The 20,930-nt window shown below is 35.9% G+C and overlaps 1 protein-coding gene across 10 annotated transcripts in view; it reads left to right on the top strand.

Annotated features, from left to right (window-relative positions):
* Positions 1–20,930, top strand: part of TASP1 (taspase 1) — a 307,910-nt gene that overhangs the window by 18,837 nt on the left and 268,143 nt on the right. Inside the window, exon 3 of one of the 10 annotated variants that reach the window (XM_040447722.1) lies at positions 3,569–3,835. The exons of the other annotated variants lie outside the window; for them this stretch is intronic. The gene's annotated coding sequence lies outside the window, so the exon portion shown is untranslated. The remainder of the gene's footprint in view (positions 1–3,568; positions 3,836–20,930) is intronic. 10 annotated transcript variants of the gene reach the window in all.

Raw genomic sequence — 20,930 nt, 5'->3', positions numbered from 1 at the left:
ATATTGGAAGTTGTGCTTATACTGCCCCCTGCAGTTTCAGCCACTTTGATTCACCACCTTTAAACAAGGTGAGGTTTTCAAGTAGAGTTCAGTTGAAGGAGTATTATAATAGTTTGGGTCAATGGAAAGCTACAAGAAAATCAGATTCTAATATTTTCTATACTTAGAAAGATATACATAGCAATTTTGAGTCTTTTCAGCTTACTGAAAAGTCCCAGAGAATCTGATTTATAATGTGTTATGTTTACTTTGAGAGTAACTGCTTATCTTTAATTTAATCAATCTATTTGGTAAAGCTAAGTCTTGTCCTGATTACCAAAGCCATACCTTTGCTTTTTGACTTTGGGATGTACTTTTTGAGTAAAAAAAGGGACCCCTCTTAAAAACCTGTCTGTTACTTTACTACTTAGGCAGATACTGAAATCGGTTTGAATTCCTTGAACACTGTGGACTGAAATGACTGAAGTAGTTTCATGGTCCTTACTGGCTAGAAGGGATATCTGGCCTTGTATTAAAAAAAAAAAAAATATGAGAATTGCAGTTACCCAAATAGTCAAAAGTATAATGATCTCAACTCCATGCCATAGGGGAGGAAGAGACAAGATAAAAGAAGTTTATACCTAGAGACACATACACACTTAATGCAGGCCACCCAGACTCATCATTTTGAGCTTTTTTTGGAAACTGATTACCTTGTGTAGTTTCATTTTCCTCATCTACCACTACAGACAAGTGGAGTCATCCTAAGACAACCACTTCTGCACACTAGAGGGGTGTTTCCATCATTTAAATAAGGGAGGAGGTGAGTGCATAAGTTTCTGCCTTTAACTGACCAGGTTCTCTCTTAAGGGTTTTGGGAGGGAAGGTGGCCAGTCCTGTTTGAGAGGTGTTCTGCAGTTTGGGAATGAAAATGATATGATACCAAAGTGTATTTTGTTTATCTTCAAAATGTGAGGGAGGAAATGGAAATGTCAGTTTATAGATCATATTTTAATTTATTGTTAAATTTATTTGGTTCTGTTGTTTCATTTAGCTATTTATAGCTTTTTGAGATTATCCTTATAACTGATGGGAAAGTGACTTCTATTTATTGGATAGTACATTTCTGATGTCACTCATAGTAGAGAAGACAGGTATCATGAAGCATCTTGATCTTCCTATCTGGGGCTATGCATCTGGAAGACAGTTGTTTTTATGGCCGCTTCGGGAATAGTTTTGGTTCAGGTAGTGGCAGTGGATTGTAAATTCTAGACCGTAATTGGCACATTTCACATGGTATAGCTTCTAATGCGAATTTCTTCTTTGAGGAAATTGGCTTTAGATCTGGATGAGTCATGATGCAGCTGCTAAAGTAGAAAGTGTATCATGGATTCTGATGGAAAACACACTACTCATAAAATACTTGCTGAAACTCTCTTTGCACATTGATGTTTTTCTATAAAAGTATTAAGACCCAGCTTTAAAATTTCTAATAAGGAATTATAGGTGATATGGGAATGACAGACTTTGGGGAGGTTATTGATGAATCTGGCTGAGAGTTTGAATATCTTGGTGTAGACTTTGAGAGATTTTGGCCAATTCATTTTGAAAACTGGTTATTTTAGTAGGTAGAATATTGTGCATTAAACATAGTGGTAGATATAGCTTTCACATTTCATATAGTGAAAGGCAACTTGCACAGGCTCCTTTGTTGAAAATGTTTTGTTGAGTTTATGTTATTCTAAGTGGACCCTGCAGTTCTTTCATTGACTTGATTTGATTCATCCTTTAAGGCTCCCTGTGGTCAGAGGAGATGGTAGTTCATGGTTGAAGCTAGTTTATTGTTCAAATGTTTTAGCATTTAAAGAGCACATTATATTGGGCACATATTTTCATATCTGTCTGCCTCAAACAGTCTATTGTCTTTGGTCTCTATATAATCCAATATAATGCTTGCTTATAAACTCTAGGAAAATTCTTTTTTTTTTTTAACTTTTTTTTTTCCAACGTTTTTATTTATTTTTGGGACAGAGAGAGACAGAGCATGAACGGGGGAGGGGCAGAGAGAGAGGGAGACACAGAATCGGAAACAGGCTCCAGGCTCCGAGCCATCAGCCCAGAGCCTGACGCGGGGCTCGAACTCACGGACCGCGAGATCGTGACCTGGCTGAAGTCGGACGCTTAACCGACTGCGCCACCCAGGCGCCCCAAGGAAAATTCTTTAAGAAGTAACTTCTTATCCAGATGGCTGATAGTTTGGGGTGTGAGAGAGAAAAAAGTATTTACATTATTATATACTTATATTATTACATATAATATTGTTACACATTTATCTGTCTCTACATCCTCTTATACCCAGAGCCAGCTCTGCATGCATTTCTTTAAAGCAGGGATCTCCAGAAAGTCATCATTGTGTACTAGTCTGTTGTTGGTACCCTGGTCCAGGCCTCTGGGCAGCTGCAGGATTAAGCCACACCCCCTTCTCTTGGGCTGGTATTGTCTATATGCCACTGGGAGAGAGAGCACCTAAGGCTTGCCTGTCCTTGAAATGCTTAGTGGTCATGGAGATGGTATGGATTGCTTATGGCATATGGGTATATCTAAGATGGAAGGAAACATATGGGAAGGGCTGATATACCTCACTTTCTCTCAACAAACCTGTTTGCAAGTTTGCTTGTGGTGTTTTTGTGAGTAGACACTTAACCACATCTTGCCCCCTACCCAACTTCAGTGTTTGTTTTTTTTTTGTTGTTGTTGCAAATAAATAGGGGTTTGCTTTATAGGCATTTCTGTTTATTTGGGAGGTTAGAAAAATATGCAAATAAATAAGCATCTCCAATTTTCTGAACATTTTCTGTTTTGCAGAAATCATCTTTTCATAAGCAGAGGGTAGCTGAGTATTTCAGTGGTTCCTTGCTTCCTCTGCCCCTCCTCTCCCCCAAGGGGCTGCGCTGAACACATTGGAAAGACAGTTTGATGCATTTAGCTCACAAATACACAAGTGTCCATTAACCATAATGTGACCGATGAGTCCAATTTTAGACCTAACACTCTTGAAAGTCTCATTTTTCTCTTCAATTGAAAATATCTTTTATTCTCTATAATATGGGGAGGATCTGTGTTTATATATTTGAAGCAAGGAGTTTTTTTCATTTTTAAAGTGTTTATTTTTGAGGTGGGGGGGGGAGAGGCAGAGAGAGAGGAAGAAAGAGAATCCCAAGCAAACTCTGCGTTGTCAGCCCAGAGCCTGATGCGGGACTTGCACCCAGGAAACCACGACCTGAGCAGAAATCAAGAGTCAGATGCTTAACCGACTGAGCCGCCTAGGCACCCCTTGAAGCAGAGTTTTACTTCTTTTCCTTTGTAGTACTTAACCCGTTTTCATTGCATAAAATTTGAGTTTTGACTTTAGATGCTCTTTTTCCTTTTTTTTTTTTTCCAACTTAGTATCATTGATTATTTCAGTCAACTACCCCATTTGCCTGTCTGTTTAGCATTATTTCCAGTGGTGCTTCAGTATTTCTGTGTATTCCAGCTGTTTATAGAGTCTTTATGTTTCTCTGCATTTTTTTTTGTTTTATTTTTTGAGGTGTACATACACAGTTACACTTCATGGAGTTGCATCCAGCCAAGTGTCCATGTTCTTCTTGTGAAGAGGCAGAGAAAATCACCTCTCCCAAGAATTTCCACCTTCTGACCAAGGGAAATGTGTCCTGAGGAGCTGTACGCAGATGGGAGGCAACTTGTTTGCTTGTTCTGCTGCTAGAGCATTGATTTAATTAGAAGACAGGCTGTGGGTGGCCATGTGCAGACAAAGAAGCACCAGACAGAGCCCAGTTAGCCTGGGACAGTAAAAGTAAGTTACGCTCTTTTTAAAACACTTTTGAGTACTGATGCTGAATCTTGCCTTTAATACTAAGGGGCAACTTGTAACTTACTGTTTGTGTTTACACAATAGGTACATCTATCTGTTCTTTTTGTAAGACCCTAGAAATTAAATGTGCTTTCTAGCACAAAGTACCTGCTTAATGGACAAGCAGTGATTTTTTTTCTTTAAATTTTTTTAGAACAATAAGAAGACTGAGTCACTTATTACATTCTAAATTAATTTTGCACTGCATCAAAACCATGTATTAGTTTTTGATAAGTCAGAACACTGAAGTACAGAGCTTGTTATGTTTTACTTTGTACTAATGGGAACATGAAACATTTTTCACTTTTTTTCTAGCCATTTCTTGATGAGTTGTGTGGACCTTATCAGATGTATTCATATTGGCTAAATCTAGTAGAAGATACGGTCCAAGACCAGACTTAGCAGTTCCCGAGGAGCATGTAGCTTTATAAATGAACCTTCATTTTGCTCTTGGAATTGTTCTTCTCCGAACATACTACACTACTTTTATATATTAAAGCCACATTTGGTGGAATGGTGGAATTGGTGGTAATCTGTATTTTGGCCGTGTGAAAGCAATTTAGACTTATGAATTGAGTGTAAAATATCTTCTTGTCCTGTATTAATAGAGTTATCAGATTCATTGGCCCTTAGATTTATAGTATAGTGATTATTGAATCATTTTGTGTGTGTGTGTGTGTGTGTGTGTGTGCATGTGCTTGTGCATTTGGGGCATCAGTTTTATAATTGAATATCTACTGTATTTTTTTGTTTTATTTTTTAAATTTTTTTATTTTTTTGTAATTTCTGGGCTAAGAAGCTTTTTCTGTGTTCAGCAAAATCATGGGCTGATATCATGCAGGTCAATCTGTAAGACTGCCCTTTGATTTTAAATTTTTGCCCATTTTCTCAGACCTGGCTTTTATTTAGAATCTGGAAAGGAATGAGGAAGAAACTTAAGTTACATGATTTTTAGGAATCCAATCAAGATAACATCCTAACTCCTGCTCCAAAGTAGAACAAAATATTGCTTCAATTCTCTTTGATTCATTTTCTGTCTAGTTTTTATGTGTATAGTAGGCTTTACCTAAATGCTAGAATGATGCAGGATTGCATCTCACTCTAGCAGAGCAAACAGCTTAAAATTGAATTCTAGGCATTCCAGTTGATGAAAGTTCTTTGGTCATTACCACTGCCAGGGAGTTTTTACTGGTAGTCATTCTCACTCAGGGTCTAACCTCCTTCATGGTACACACATTTCCTGGCAGTTCATGACATGCTTATACTATAACATAGGACATCAATGCTGTTAACACTTGTTAGGCTTCTTAAAAGATTCAGGGTGAGGCATTTATTTATGTTTTCTTCTCTTGGAGTACATGCAGATGTTAACATTTTCTAGTGTGCTGGAAGTCTTTGTAATAAAAAGAAGCATTATAAGTTACTACTTATTAAGTTAGTAATACTTCTTTCTCCCTTCCAATTCTTACCATGTCCTCACCTTGCATTTGATAGAAGGATGGTTTAAGTTACTGTAATTCCATGGTCTGTTAGATTCTTTTTGAGTGATACTTCCATATTATTGTCAACATGGTTAAAAGGTATAATTATTTATAACCTTTTGAAAGGAAGTGTATGTGGATGCCAAATTAGGCTCTACTAGAGAAACAGCTACATTTGTCTTTTCTATTGTACCTCTTGTGGAAAGGACAATTTCAGGTACTGTGTGTGCTAACCTCTTCCTGGACATCGTAAAGAATCCAACTAAAACAAAGTTTAAAACTATTTCAGATGTGCAAGTATATTGGAGCCAATATTTTATTTTAGAGATCTGTGTTGTGTTTGACAAGTAACTCTTTGTACTGCAATTCTCTGGCCTTCAATTAAAAAAAAAACATGAAAGTAAATTGCTGTGATGTCCTTTTTCTACTTAATTATGATATATGTTTATTTGCAAATTAGGCAGATTAATAATAGAAAGGAGATTCATAAAGATCTGCAGTGCTTTTTATTAAAATGTTTTTTTGTAATAAATTAGGGAAAAATATGGTCCTATTTTTTGACAGAATACTGTATGCCAGATCAACAAATGCTCTAATGAACAAGTATCAAACATTTGTTGCATTTATTCTGACATTTCCAGAAGAGTTTGGATATTTCAAGAAGATCATAAGAAGTCTTAGTTCCTAATACATATGCTGTTGTGTGTGAAGGTTTTTTTTCTCCCAACATAAAATATGTTGTCTTTTGTGTTATTGAATAGTTAAAAAAATGAACTGTCGCAGATGCTAAAACTGGGTATTCAACATACTATATTTGACTCAAATGTTCACAGAGTGTGATGCAAACAAATGTTCTCTCAACTTACATCCAGGATAGCTAAAATATTACTTTAACACATGTTAAAAGTAGAGCACTGTAACTATTTGGCTAGATATAATTCCGGGCTGTCTAAGTTGAGTAATTTCCTCAGGCATTCCAACTTTGATCAACCACAGCAAGAACTTTTAGCATGTCTGTAAAGCAGCCAGTGCATCTGTAAATATGTCCTGAGGTAGAGAGAAAAGAGAATGCCAAAAAAAGAAAGAATACTTTCTGTCATTAAGGAGCAGTTACAGAATGAAAATGGAAAGTTTTTTGTTTCCCTAGGAACTCTTTTTAGATCATTGAGCCTCTGATGTCTAAGTATGCCCTGTGGTTCCGTATTAATGAATGAAAGATACCTCATTTGGGCCTAGTAAAAATGTTTTTGGCTAACTCTGCTGCTGAAACTTATTGGTTAGAGTCCATTAATTCTTAAACTTTCCAGTCTTTCTTAATGTAATGTTAAGTGGCTAAAAATCTAACATAAACAATAGTATATATCAGTCAAGTGGGTCTTGCTTGTTTTTAATTGGCTAGTATTTGAGTGAAATATGATCCTATTTTAGAGAATAGTTCTAAGTTCGTTTTCAACACATGGATGAAAGAAAAAAAAGGTTTTCTGGGTTTTGTTTTCAGTGACCTGAAAATGAATTTGCAAATGTCTACTGGTTTCTATACAGAAGCATTAACTAAGAATATTTATAATGGTAAATTGCCCTGTGCTATGTTGGGAGCTGCATGTTTCTCATATTTTTAGACACAACATGCTCCTATCACATTGATATCACTTGGCCTGAAGATCTTTCAAGGAGTTAACAACTACTTGCAAAGTGGATATTAAATGGAATGTTCTGTCTAGCTTCTTTCCAACCATGTTGTCTACAGTCTCATGGTAACAAATACTTTGACCTTTTAATTAGCTCCAGTTGTGAAAATTCTCCTTTTTAGGTCAATATTGTATCAGACATTACAACAAATCCATAATCTTGTAATTTCCTTGTGGCAGATCTCTATTGTCCACATTCTTCAGTCAGTCAGTCAGTCAGTCAGTCAGTCAGTCAAAACAAGGTTAACCCAGTAAATAAAATTTACTAGTAGGGGCACCTAGGTGGCTCAGTCGGTTAAACATCCGACTTTGGTTCAGGTCATGATCTTGAGGCTCATGTGTTCGAGCCCCACATCGGGCTCTGTGCTGACAGCTCAGAGCGGGGATCCTGCTTCGGATTCTGTGTGTCCCTCTGTCTCTGCCCCTCCCCTGCTGGTGTTCTGTTTCTCTGTCTCTGTCTCTCTCTCTCTCTCAAAAATAAAACATTAAAGATTAAAAAAATTACTAGTACTAAAAAAAAGTTTTATCGTAGTTTTACCAGCTTTTCATGGTGCCCCCCCCCCCAAAACTGGACAAGTCAGGCAGTATATATTGGTAGATTTGTGCCTTTTTAAGCCCATCCCCTGTATCCTGAAAGAGGTGTAGAGAAATGGTGAATGGGAAAGTTGTGGAGGATAGGTAGGGGAAGGGCAAGGCCTGGGTAAACTAATTGTGATTTTCATGGACAGGGTACTTGAGCAGATTTCTGAGTTGGTTACCTTGTTACTGTTTCTTTGTTTACCCAAGAATTTTTCTTCCTGTAAATATTGTCCATCTGAATGCCATAATTTCTTCAAATTTAATGCTTATTTAGTTTCATGTGCTTATTGCTTCGATCTTGAAATCATTACAGTTCACACTGAGATGAGAGCCAACTTTCTAAAACAATGTGGAATCTGATATCTAATTTATAGATAGGTTCTTACTATCCTTTAATTATTTCACCTGATTTCCTCTTTGTCTTTTTTTACGTTACCTGAATATTGAAGCCCCCACCCCATGGAGCTATGTAAGCTCTGTGTGTGTGTGTGTGTGTGTGTGTGTGTGTGTGTGTGTGTGTGTTGTTTTTTGAGTTTTTCTGCTCCAAACTACTGGCTCCAAAGAATATCGTGTTTTATCATTTTGATATGTCAGTTCACCATTAAATAAAGTTCCATATGAAGTAGACTAATGGTGACCAACATAATCTTGAGAAGAATACCATGATTCATCTTTCTTCTTGTGGATTCTGGGTAGAAAGCTTATCTGACTTATTTGGAGAAGCAAAATAGTATTATAAATTCTAATTGTCATAATCAGAAGATATGTGGCATTTGACACTAACCTGGCTCTTCCTAGTAAAGTGTGTTGACACATTGTAGTTAGACTACAGTGCTTGTAGTGGCTTACTCCTGTATTTGTTCTTCTTGTTTATGCAGCAAGAAGAAAGAATATTCAGTATTTTAAATATTCAACTAAGCATGAGAATGAAATCATGATTTGTTGTTTGGACTGGCATTTGTGTCAAAGTGCTACTTTGCCTGAAATCTGTATCGTGTATTCAGTTTTCACTGAAGACTTAGCAAAGCTCAGATTTTGCAACAGAAGCTTAATACCTTATTAACCATTAGGCCAGAGGTTGCAGAAGAGACAGTTCACAGATATGTGTTGATTGGCTGTTAGACTAGTTCATAAAAATTGGAATTTGTTGCCAACATTTAAAAATTAGGAGACTAAAAAATATGTATTTCTAGCTTCTATTGAAAAAATGATACCTGGCTACATGGAGCATGCATTCTCTCAGGCCTGCAGTCTGCCACTTTTAAGTATAGGAGGCTTTGTAATTGTATTTTCAGTTCAAGGTAAAGCTGAAAATAAGGCTTGGGCAGATACACCAACTTTTGTCTTGTTGGAAAGGCCTAGAAAATGAATTGATAGCTTAACAGGGATTTCTACCAAAAGTAAGGGTAAAAGTGGAATGAGCTTTGATTTGAATTTTTGCAATTGGAATTGGACTGAAATATTAACTTATTATTTTGAAAATGAACTTCAAATCAAACTAAAGACTTTTCAAAAAATTTCCCATCAAAGCAGTTTGAACCAGAACCAAAGTATCTCACTCCAAAGAGTTTAGAGCTGGAGCTAAAGCAGATCAAAATACTGTATGGCCCAACTAAACTTGAACTAAATTGTTCCTTTATTTACTTCTTGTCTCAGGAGTAAAATATTATTTTCAGTGTTTTGTGGTGAAGAATGTACCAGAAATGACCATAAGTACAAGCATATCGCACTGATTTCCAAACTTTTTCTTGCTAACCTCCTAAAGGACATTTAGCTTCCAACATCATTTATCTTATCTTGATTCCACTACTTCTAAATGGAAAACATACTTAGAAAAGTCATTGATTTGCACATAATACCTGTGGCTGCATCTGTGATGATTATCCAGAAAGCTTTGTATGTTCTTTTCAGTAATTCTCTATTTTATTAATCTTCCAGTTCACCTAATTTTTCTGCAGTAAAAGTTGAGTCTTGGCTTCCAAAGTGGTTAGCTTTTGTAGCCTCTCTTAGCTCACGTGTGCTTCCTTGCTTCTCACCTCTTCCATGCTTTTGCTGATAGATGCGTGGGAAAGCCTCCTTTAGATGAGGTTCACAGAGAAAGTGAAGTTAAACAGATTTTGGAATTCATTTAGGTTGGAGTTTCTCAAGGTGTGAGTTGTGGCCACCTGGATTAGAATCACTTGAGGCAGCTTTTTCAAAAAAATGAAAATATTCCCTATCTGCACCTCAGAGGACCTAAATCAGAATCTTTGGGGATGGGAATCTGGAAATTTTAGTTTTCTGATTCTTTTTAAAAAAACCTTTTTGTTTTGAGATAATTGTAGACTTACATGTAGTTGTATGAAATAATACGGAGAGGGGCACGTGGGTGGCTCAGTCAGTTGAGTGTCTGACTCTTGATTTCGGCTTGGGTCATGATCTTGCAGTTCATGGGTTCACATCCTACATTGGACTCTGCACTGACAGTGCAGAGCCTGCTTGGGATTCTCTCTGGTTCCCTCTCCCTCTGCCCCTCTTGCATGCTTTTGCTTGCTCTCTCTCAAAAATAAATAAACTTAAAAAAATAATACAGAGAGATTCCTTGGGTCTTTTACCCCACAATGGTAACAGTTAAAAAAAAATTGCAGTTAATCTTTTATTTTCAGAATTATACATTATAGTTTCAAAAATTTTTAATGACGTATAATATACACATAGAAAAATATACACATTTATTATAAGGGACAGCTCCTTGAATTTTTCAGAGTGAACATAGCCCCGTGGAACCAGCACCCAGATAACAAAACATTTGCACCCCTCCAGAAGGCCAGTTATGTCCCCTTCTAGTTACTCTGGGGTAAAGCCTTTTCTGAAATGGAATCATGCTGTAAATAAGTCTTTTGTGTCTGCTTTTTTTTTTTTTTTTTTGGTTAATTGAGGTGAAATTCACATAACACAAAATTAGTCATTTTAAAGTAATTGAGTGGCATTTAAAGATTTGTAATATTGTGCTACTGCCACCCTCTTATTCCTGGAACATTTTTATCTCCCTGAAAGAAACCGTGTACCATTAAGTGGTTGCTTTCCATTCCCTCCTCCCCTAACCCCATGGCAACCACCAGTCTGCTTTCTGTCTCTATGGATTTACCTGTACTGAATATTTCATATAAATGGAATCATACAATATGTGATCTTTTGTGTCTGACTTTCACTTAACATAATGTTTTTAAGGTTCATTCACATTGTAGCATGTATTAGTACTTCCTTATTTTTTGTAGAGTATAATTCAACATTGTTCATGTATATGCCACAGTTTATTTATCCCTTCATCTATTGACAGGCAGATCTAAGTTGTTACTACTTTTTCTCATTTGTGAAGAGTGTTGCTGTGAACATTCCTGTTACACACATTTGTCTGAGTACCGAATTGCTAGATGATACTAACTCTTGTGTTTAACTTTTTGTGGAACTATCAAACTGTTTCCACAGCAGCTGAACCATTTTATATTACCAACAGCAGTGTATGAGGGTTACAATTTCTCTACATTCTTGCCAGCAGTTGCTATTTTTTGTCTTTGTGAGTATGGCCATCTCATAGGTGTGAGATGGTACATCATAGTGCTTCTTATTTTTATTTCTTTAATAATTACTGACGTTGAACATCTTTTCATGTGCCTGTTGACCACTTGTGTATCTTCTTCAGAGAAATGCCTATTGGAGTCTATTCAAGTCCTTTGGCCATTTTTTAATTGGGTTATATTTTGGTTATAATTGGAAGTTGGAGTTCTTAATATGTTCTAGATACTGTACTACTATTGCAAGTCTGGAATTATGTCAAAATAAACACTTGAAAAATAAATTGTAACTACCGCTGTAGTGTTGTCTCCCCATTATAGCCCTCTGACCATGCCCTATCTCCTGTCCTGTTTCATTTTTCTCCATCATATTTACTGCTATCTAATATGCCATCTAATTTATTTAGTTTTTTATTGTCTGTCTCTCTTATCTAGAACGGAGGCTCCATGTGGGCAAGGATATTTTTCTGTTTTGCTATATCCACATGGTTTACATTATGGATTTACAAACTATGGCCTGAAAGCCAAATCTGGACTGCTGCTTGGTTTTGAACAGTCTGCAAGCTAAATATGGTTTTTACTTTCTTAAATGGTTGGAAAAAAAGGTCAAGAGAAGAATAATATTTCATGACACCAGAAAATGTTGTGAAATTTAAATTTCAGTGTTTATAAATGAAGTTTTATTGGAACAAAGCTATGCTTATTTGTTTTTGTATTTTCTCTGGCTACTTTCATGCTAGAAAGGCAGAGTTGAGTAGTTGTAGAATTGCCTGTGTGGCCCACAAAGCCTGAGCTGTATAATATATCTGGCTCTTTACAGAAAAGATTTGCCTGGCACATCGATGTCCAATAAATATTTGTTGAATGAATGAAACTTAACCTATGCTACCACAGAGGTATCTAAACTGAAAGTCCTTCAGTAATCCCATTCTTGAGAGTTTGAGTTTCATTAGCTGCTAAACAAAAAAACCAACAAAATATCCCCAAATGATTTTTTGGTAAATACATTTTCATTGGTCTCTATTCATCCTGTAAATAATGATGATTGATCATAAAATACTAGAGAATTTGTAATTCTTAGGATAGTGTCAGGTAGGATATGTATACACAGGTTTTATCAGGGTTAGTTTGAGAAAGGCTATAACAACATGGAGTGTACATCCTGTTTTTATTACTCTATTTAAAAGAGTTTCAACAGCTAGTTTGTTTCAGAACCTGTTTATTTTTTCTCTTTCTCATCAGCTTTAGATTAATAAAGCTAACCTGCATGCTAATGAAGGTAGTGATTAAAATAATTTTGATATCTTAGCATACTTCATGTGAATAAGAAACCATATTATCACATAATTTCATTCTACTGTATTTTATTCATCTAATGGTGTGTTTGTTGATTTGTACTTGAATAACAGGGTATGAATACTAACATACCAGTAATTTCCTGTAAATGTCTAACTTCTTAAAGGGAGATTAGAAATTGGACAAACATAAATCATTTTATATAAAAATGATTTTATATTGTGCCAGTCTAGTTTTTGTACAACATTTGAAAGCTAAATTGTTTGCATCTGTAAGAGCTGATAATAGAGGTCTCATAATAGATCCCCAGAGGTACAGTATACTCTATAGCCTTGCAAATAGTTCATATTTTATGCTTTCAGCAAAGGATGTTAAATGGGTAATACAGGTTGTGGTTTGTAGTGAAAGAGTAATGCTTTGCAGATCTTTGCCTTGGCTCGGTGTTTGCAAATTTTACTAATAGGAAAGGGTTTACATGTCCTGATGGGGGTGTAGCTCCTGACTTGCATTTTTGGCTTTCCTGCTCTCTCTTTGCTGGGTTACACAGTCAGAGGGATCTTATTTTGTAAAACTTTGTCTCCTCTGAAAGTCATGAATAAACTTAAAAAATATTTTGCTTTTGGGGAGCGTGGGTGGCCCAGTTGGTTAAGTGCCTGACACTTGATATCAGCTTGGGTCATAATTTCGCAGTTGTGGGATTGAGCCCCACATTGGGCTTTGTGCTGACAGCATGGAGCCTGCTTGGGATTCTGTGTCTCCCTCTCTCTCTGCCCCTCCCCCACTCCTTCTTTCTCAAAATAAACTTGAAAAAATATTTTGCTTTTAAAATTTCATCTTTTAGAAGCTGAAAATGCTATTGCTTGAATTTATTTCATTTCTCTTGTTTTAATTGTGAAACAGTTGAATTCTTTTTTTTTTTTTAAGTTTCCTTATTTATTTTGAGAAAGAGTCAGAGTGTAAGTGGGCATGGGGCAGAGAGAGAGGGGGAGGAGAGAGAGGGAATCCCAAGCAGTCTCAGCACAGTCAGCGCGCAGAGCCTGCTGTGGGGCTTGAACTCACGAAACCTTGTGTGATCATGACCTGAGCCAAAATCAATAGTTGGATGCTTAACTAACTTAGCCACCCAGGTGCCCTGAAAAGATTGAATTCTTAATACTCTATTACATTTTTCTGGTATTTCTCTATAAGGGTAACCTGTAAGAATCAATAAGTATCAGCTTAAGGGGTTACAGTTCACAATCATTCTATTTATATCTGGTTGTAATTAACTCCTATTCATTCATTCTGCAAATATTTATCAAGTAGCTACTAAGTGCCAAGCATTACATTAGACATCTGAATACAATATCTAAAAAGACAAATTACTATACTTACCGGGCTTAACAGTCTATGAAGAGAATTAGACAAACAGAAAGTACATATAATGTCAAGTAGTAAAAAGTGCCATAAAGAACAATAAGATAGTAAGAGAAAAAAAATGGTTGGGGAAGTTTGGAGAAATGCTAATAACTCAGTAAGCAGAGTGCCCACAGATGTCATTTGAGTAGAGATCTGAATGAAATGGAGGAGAAAGCCATGCAAAGATGTTGGGGAAGGGAGTTTTTGGTTAGAGGGAAAATTATCCCATTATCTCTTCTTACTCAACCTATTCTTTATAACACTTTATCCCCATGGAACATCAGCTATTTATATATATGTATATGTGTATGTTTCTGCATAAACACACAGTCTTTATTTATTGGCTTTTTCTCTTATTAGAGTGACTCACTAAACTCAGCATTTCAAAGGAATGAATGAACAAATGTAAAATCCTCAGGTGGGAATGTTCTCTGTGTGCTCATGGAATTACAAGGAGGTCAATGGCGGCTTATAAATAGTATGTGTGAGGAGGGAGGGGCCAGATTATGTAGGGTCTTGTACATCTTGGAAATTAAGACTTTAGATTTTATTCTGAGTATTATGGGAAACCATTATAGGTTTTTGAACATGAGAGTAACAAAATTTCTGACAAATTTTAAAAGGATTGCTTGCTACTGATTTGGCATAATGCTTTCTAGTTGAACAAACTGATTCAAGTCAGAAAATAAAAAAATGACCATTTAAAAAACTTAATGTATATTTTTTATAAGGGGAAAATTAGTATATAGGGTGATCAGTTTGTATCAAATGAGAGATACACTTCTTTTTTTGTCAGTTTTATTGAAGGGTAATTTATATACAACAAAATTCACCAATTTTAAGTGTACAGTTTGATTTTATGACAAATATGTACAATCATGTAATCACCATTGCAGTTGTATATAACATTTTCATCACCTTTAAAATTCTTTTTCTCTCTTTTTAAAGTTTGTTTATTTTGAGAGAGAAAGTGTGAGGGAGAGGGGCAGAGAGAGAGGGAGAGAGAGAATCCCAAGCAGGTTCTACACCACCAACACAGAACCTGATGTGGGGCTCGATCCCATGAACCTTGAGATCAAGACCTGAGCCAAAGTCCAGAGTTGGATGCTCAACCAACTGAGCCACCCAGGCACCCCCAAAATTCCCTTTTAATGCCTGTTTGCCTATCCCCTCCTTTTCATTGACCTCTGGCAACCATTATCTGCTTTTTATCATTTTGCCTTTTCTAGAGTTTGGATTAAATACAGTCATATGATATGCGGCCTTTTGTGAATGGCTTCTTTCACTTAGCATGATGCTTTTGAGATTCCTTCATCAGAAAGAGGCTCCAGGCTCTGAGCTGTCAGCACAGAGCCTGATGTGGGGCTCCAGCTCACAAGCTGTGAGATGATGACCTGAGCTGAAGTCAATACTTAACTGACTGAGCCACCAGGTACCCCGCTATTGTCTGTCTTCTTAATTTTAGCCATTTTATTTTATTTTACTTTTTTTTTTTTTAATTTTATTTTTTTATTTTTTTTTCAACGTTTATTTATTTTTGGGACAGAGAGAGACAGAGCATGAACGGGGGAGGGGCAGAGAGAGAGGGAGACACAGAATCGGAAACAGGCTCCAGGCTCTGAGCCATCAGCCCAGAGCCTGACGCGGGGCTCGAACTCACGGACCGCGAGATCGTGACCTGGCTGAAGTCGGACGCTTAACCGACTGCGCCACCCAGGCGCCCCTTATTTTACTTTTTAAAAAATTTATACAGGTTATGTAGTGGCATCTTATGGTTTTAATGTGCATTTCCTAATGACTAATGATGTTAATATGACTAATTTCATTATTTTCATGTTATTTGCAATCTGTACATAAAATTATTTGCCCATTAAAAATTTTGGATGGTTTGTCTTACTGAGTTGCTTGGATTTTTTTTTATAATCTGGATACAAGGACTTTATTTTTATGTTTTGCAAAAATTTCTCCCAAGCTGTGGGTTGATTTTTTAAAAGAAACTTTTAATTTTAGAACAGTTTTAGATTTACAGAAAAATTCAGAAGGTAGTACAGAGAATTCCCATATACCCAACACCTGATTTCCCCTATTACTAACATCTACTTTAGTATGGTGTATTTTTCACAATTAATGAACCTATATTGACACATTATTATTGCTAACTAAAGTCTGTACTTAAGATTTTATTCATTTTTACCTACTGTAAACAGTTTTTCTGTTCCAAAGGGTTTTTTACCTTAGATTATTATATTTTTCATCTTAGAAGTTCAATTTATTTATTTTCTTTATAGCTTCCTTTCTTTTTACCCTCATGTTTTTCTATACCTACTTGAATATATAGATTATGTTTATCAGAACTATTTTAACATTGTTAGCTACCTTTGGAATTGTTTGCTAATTCTATTATCTGTGTCATTTCTGGGTCTCTCTTCATTATTTGATACTTTCTTCTGGATATGGACCATAGTTTTCTGCTTATTTCCATGTGTGGTCATCTTTGATTTTATACTAAATATTGTGAATTTTGTATCTTTGGGAGTCGGCTATTGTGGAACTTCTTTGGGGCATACTTGTTCATTGAAATCATTTGGATTTTTTTTTTTTGAGGCTTTGCTTTAAAACTTTGTTAGTGTAGGTCTACAGTAACCTTTCTAAGACTAATCTGGTCTAACTTTTGAGGCATTACCTTCTGAGACTTTCCCTGATAGCCTCACGCTGGCTGATGGGAACATGACCTATTCTTGCTTCTGTGTGAGCTCCAGAAATTGTTCAGCTTACTGTTTTCCAGAGCTTTTTTCTTTGGCCTTGGTAGTTTCCTAACAAATATATGCAGACTAAATACTTATTTAAAGACTCTGTATCTTTATTTTTATTTATTTATTTATTTATTTATTTATTTTTTAATTTTTTTTTTTCAACGTTTATTTATTTTTGGGACAGAGAGAGACAGAGCATGAATGGGGGAGGGGCAGAGAGAGAGGGAGAAACAGAATCGGAAACAGGCTCCAGGCTCTGAGCCATCAGCCCAGAGCCTGACGCGGGGCTCGAACTCACGGACCGCGAGATCGTGACCTGGCTGAAGTCGGACGCTTAACCGACTGCGCCACCCAGGCGCACCAAGACTCTGTATCTTTAGACCTCTCTCTTTGTAGCTCTTTCCTCTTTGTAACCTATACTGCATATTCTAACCTTCTTGGCCTCTTTGCACTCATAACTTTGTCTCCTCACTCTCTTTAGGGTTTCTCTTCCCTGTGCTATAGCCTGGAAAATATTTCTGGGAATTGAGTTGAGATGTCTGGTTAGCATCTCTTCTTTCAGGATCACAGTCCTGTGCTGGCTGTTGATTGAACTCCATTTGCTATATATTTTGCCTGATTTTTCTAGTTAGGAAGATCAGTATAATCCCTATTATGACTTCAAAATCAGAAGCAGAAGTTCAGTGGACATATTTTTGAAGTTATAAATATATTTCAAAGTAGGAGAAATATTTTTGAAAAAAATGTTTCTAAGATACCCTTTAAATTTCTTTACCTTTTCATATATATTTTTAAAAAGTCAATTTAAATCATCATGCAGTAGTCATTTTCAGAATAACTTTGTGTTGTGATGAGCAGTGGGTGTTATGTGTAAGTGATGAGTCACTGAATTCTACTGAAACCAAGAGGTTAACTAACAATTAAAAAAAAGAATAACTTTGTTCAGTTTGTGAAAAAATTGGCAGAGCTGATTAGGTGATATATTCCATTTCAAAGATTGTTGAAATAGTGTATACATTGGTGCAACCTTGTGTGTGTATTTTGGGAATTACTGCATATGGGTAGATGCTTCACATTTTCCTCACATTTCAGTTCCTTTTTCATACTTTGAAGATATACATGAGTAGGCAAAGGAGGTTATGTGAAGTAAAACAAAACAAAACAAAACCTTTGTAATGTGGTAATTTACTTATAATCTCTTTGTTCGGTTCTCAAAATATGAAATAATCTAAGGCAAGAATTCAGACTTCATCTGTTTTAAACCATAATCTTTCTTTGGTTGTGTTCTCTTTCCCAAGATTTAGTTATGAACTGATTTAGCTAGAAATATTAAGTTGGAAAGCCTTATTCAGAAGCATTACGCCTAATTATGCATACTCTTTCCAACATCTTATAAAATGCCTTTTCTTATTCATGGTTTAATTTCTCTCTCAAGTTTCAAAGTTCTGATCCCCACCCCCCTTTTTTTTGTGTTCCCATTTCTATGATTTCCATGCCACGTAGTTAGTATTTCAAGCCTATGTTATAAAATAGCCCCTAGTTTAGTCTCTCTGATTCCAGTCTTCTCCCCTTCCTTTTCATACAACATGAGAATGTCAATTAGTTTCCTTGACCAATATGCTAACCTTGACTTTCTCTTATACAGAAAGCTTGACTGGCTTCTCAGTGTTTTTCAGTCAGGTTCAGATTCTGATGAATAGCATAGCTGTATCTTCATATTTGGCTCCAGTAAACCGTTTTTCCTGAATGTTTCTTCTGTGGCTCTGACACTTTCCCATTGCCTATATGTTGCTCACATCATTTTTACCAACTGTCATTTTCTACCTTCCTGGCTAGTTTTTACTTTTGTTTAATGTCCTTCAGGAAGCCTGCTGTAGGCCATTTCTTTTTGGGTGCTCAAAGCATTTATTATCTACTTACTCATATCTATTTAATTATATAACCTTTTTGTTATTTTCCATCCTGTGATCTTACTATTAATATTCTGTGGACAATTAGATTATCTAACTGCATTAGGACAAAAGCCCTTTTCTTCAATCCCTGACCCCTTTGCTCTAGTTGTAAGTACATACTAGGAAGATTTAATATTTTGGTCAGTTTTTCTCGGATCTTGCAGAAATACAGGAAACTGGGGACATTTGTAGATGACTTGAGTTTTTTGGTGATCTATGGATTGATCCAGATTTGCCCTGATTTCTTAGATAGTATTGGTCTTACCTTAGAACAGAGTTAATTTTCTAGAATGTGAGGTAGAATTGTTCATTTTTATGGCCTTTAGTTATTTTGGAGTAGGTCTTTCATTTATGCAGTGACTCTCAGGAGTGTCAACCTAATCTTTCCACCCCTGGGTCTTTTTTTTTCTTTTCTTTTCTTTTCTTTTCTTTTCTTTTCTTTTCTTTTTTCTTTTCTTCTTCTTTTTTTTTTTAATGAAATCTTTTGGGACTTTGTCCCCATGATTTTTTTTTTTTAATTGTAAGATTTTTTTTTATTGTTAGATTTTGTTCCCATATTTGTGGTGGGAGATTATGTATGATATTGTCTTGACATAACAAGACTAATGGTATATATTTTTAAAAACTGTATTCACAGTATTAGAAAAATAAGGCAGTCTTTTTCTTTTAGATTTCAAATACATGACTGGCTTCTGATTCCAGGCTTTTATGTTCTATGTAGCCTGTTGATGTAAACTTTTATTTTTTTTTCTTTATGATATCTTTTTAAAGATGTAATTCATATACCAAAGAATTCACCATTTTATAGTATACAATTCACTGGTTTTTAGTATATTCATAAAGTTCTGCAGTCGTCACCCTGTCTAATTTTAGTTCATCTGAATCACCCCCAAAAGAAATGCAGGATCTATTAGCTGTCACCCCCCATTCCCCCTTTCCTAACCCCTGGCAACCACTGATCTTCTTTTTGGATTTGCTTATTCTGGACATTTCATATAAATTGGATCATCCAATATGTGATCATTTGTGACTGGCTTCTTTCACTTAGCATTGTTTTTTAGGTTTATGTACATTTTGCCATGTATCAGTATTTCATTACTTTTTATTGCTGATTAATACTCCATTGTATAGATATACCATGTTTACTTATCCACTTTATCAGTTGGTGGATATTTGAGTTTGCAAAAATGCTGGAGTATGAGTATTGAATAAGCTGTTAAGAATATTTGGGCTCAAGTTTTGTGTAGACAATTCATTTCTCTTGGGTATATACCTAGAAGTGGAATTGTTGGGTCAAATGGTAATTTTATGTTTAAGTTTTTGAGGGGCTGCCCGATGTTTTCCAAAGTGGCATTACCATTGTACATTCCCACCAGCAGTGTATAAGGGTTCTAATTTCTTCATATCCTTGCCAGCACATCTGTCTTTGTGATTCTTTTTGATGTTATTGTAAGTGGAATTGTGGGTACGAAGTAGTATTTTATGTGGTTTTGATTTGCCTTTTCTTGATGTTGAGCATTTTTTCATGTGCTTATTGGCCATTTATGTATATTCTTTGGAGAAATGTTCATTCATGTCCTTTTCCCATTTTAAAATTGTGTTTTTATTTTAGAGTTGTGGGAAGTTTTTATATATCCTGGATACAAATCTCTTAAGGGTAAATGATTTGCATCCCTCCCCCCCAGTTCTGTGAGTTTTTTCTACTTTTTTTATTGTGTACTTTAAAGATTTATTTTTAAAAAGAGAGAGAGAGTAGGGGAGAGGGCCTTAGGGTGGGGGAGGTGGAGAGAGAGAAAAAGAGAGAGAGACACACACACACACACTCCTAAGCAGGCTGCACGCTCAGTGTGGAGCCTGATGCGGGGCTTGATCCCACAGCCCTGGGATCATGACCTGAGTTGAAATCAGGAGATGTTCAACCGACTTAGCCATCCAGGTGCCCCTATTGTGTACTTTGAAACCGAAAAGTTTTTAATTTTGAAGAAGTCCAACTTATCTAGTTTTTTCTTTGGTTGCTTTTGCTTTTAGTATCATATCTAGGAAACCACTGTCTAAACATTTGCTCCAGTGTTTTCTTTGAATGGTTTTTATAGTTTTAATCTTTACATTTAGGTCTTTGTTTTACCTGGAGTTAAGTTGTATATGGTGTGAGATAGCATCAAACTTTCTTCTCTTGAATTGAATATCCAGTTGTCCTAGCTCCACTTATAGAAGACTGTCTTTTCTTTATTGCATTTTTCTGGCATCCTTGTTGAATTGACCATAAATGTGAGTCTTCCTTTTTTTTTTTATTAAAAAAATTTTTTTTTTTACTTTTATTTATTTTTGAGAAACAGA

Source organism: Herpailurus yagouaroundi, unplaced genomic scaffold, assembly GCF_014898765.1.
Source record: "Herpailurus yagouaroundi ecotype Mexico unplaced genomic scaffold, PumYag 196, whole genome shotgun sequence".
Taxonomy (NCBI): Eukaryota; Metazoa; Chordata; class Mammalia; order Carnivora; family Felidae; genus Herpailurus; species Herpailurus yagouaroundi.
The sequence above is the reverse complement of the archived record's forward strand: the minus strand, read 5'-3'. Positions and strand labels throughout refer to the sequence as shown.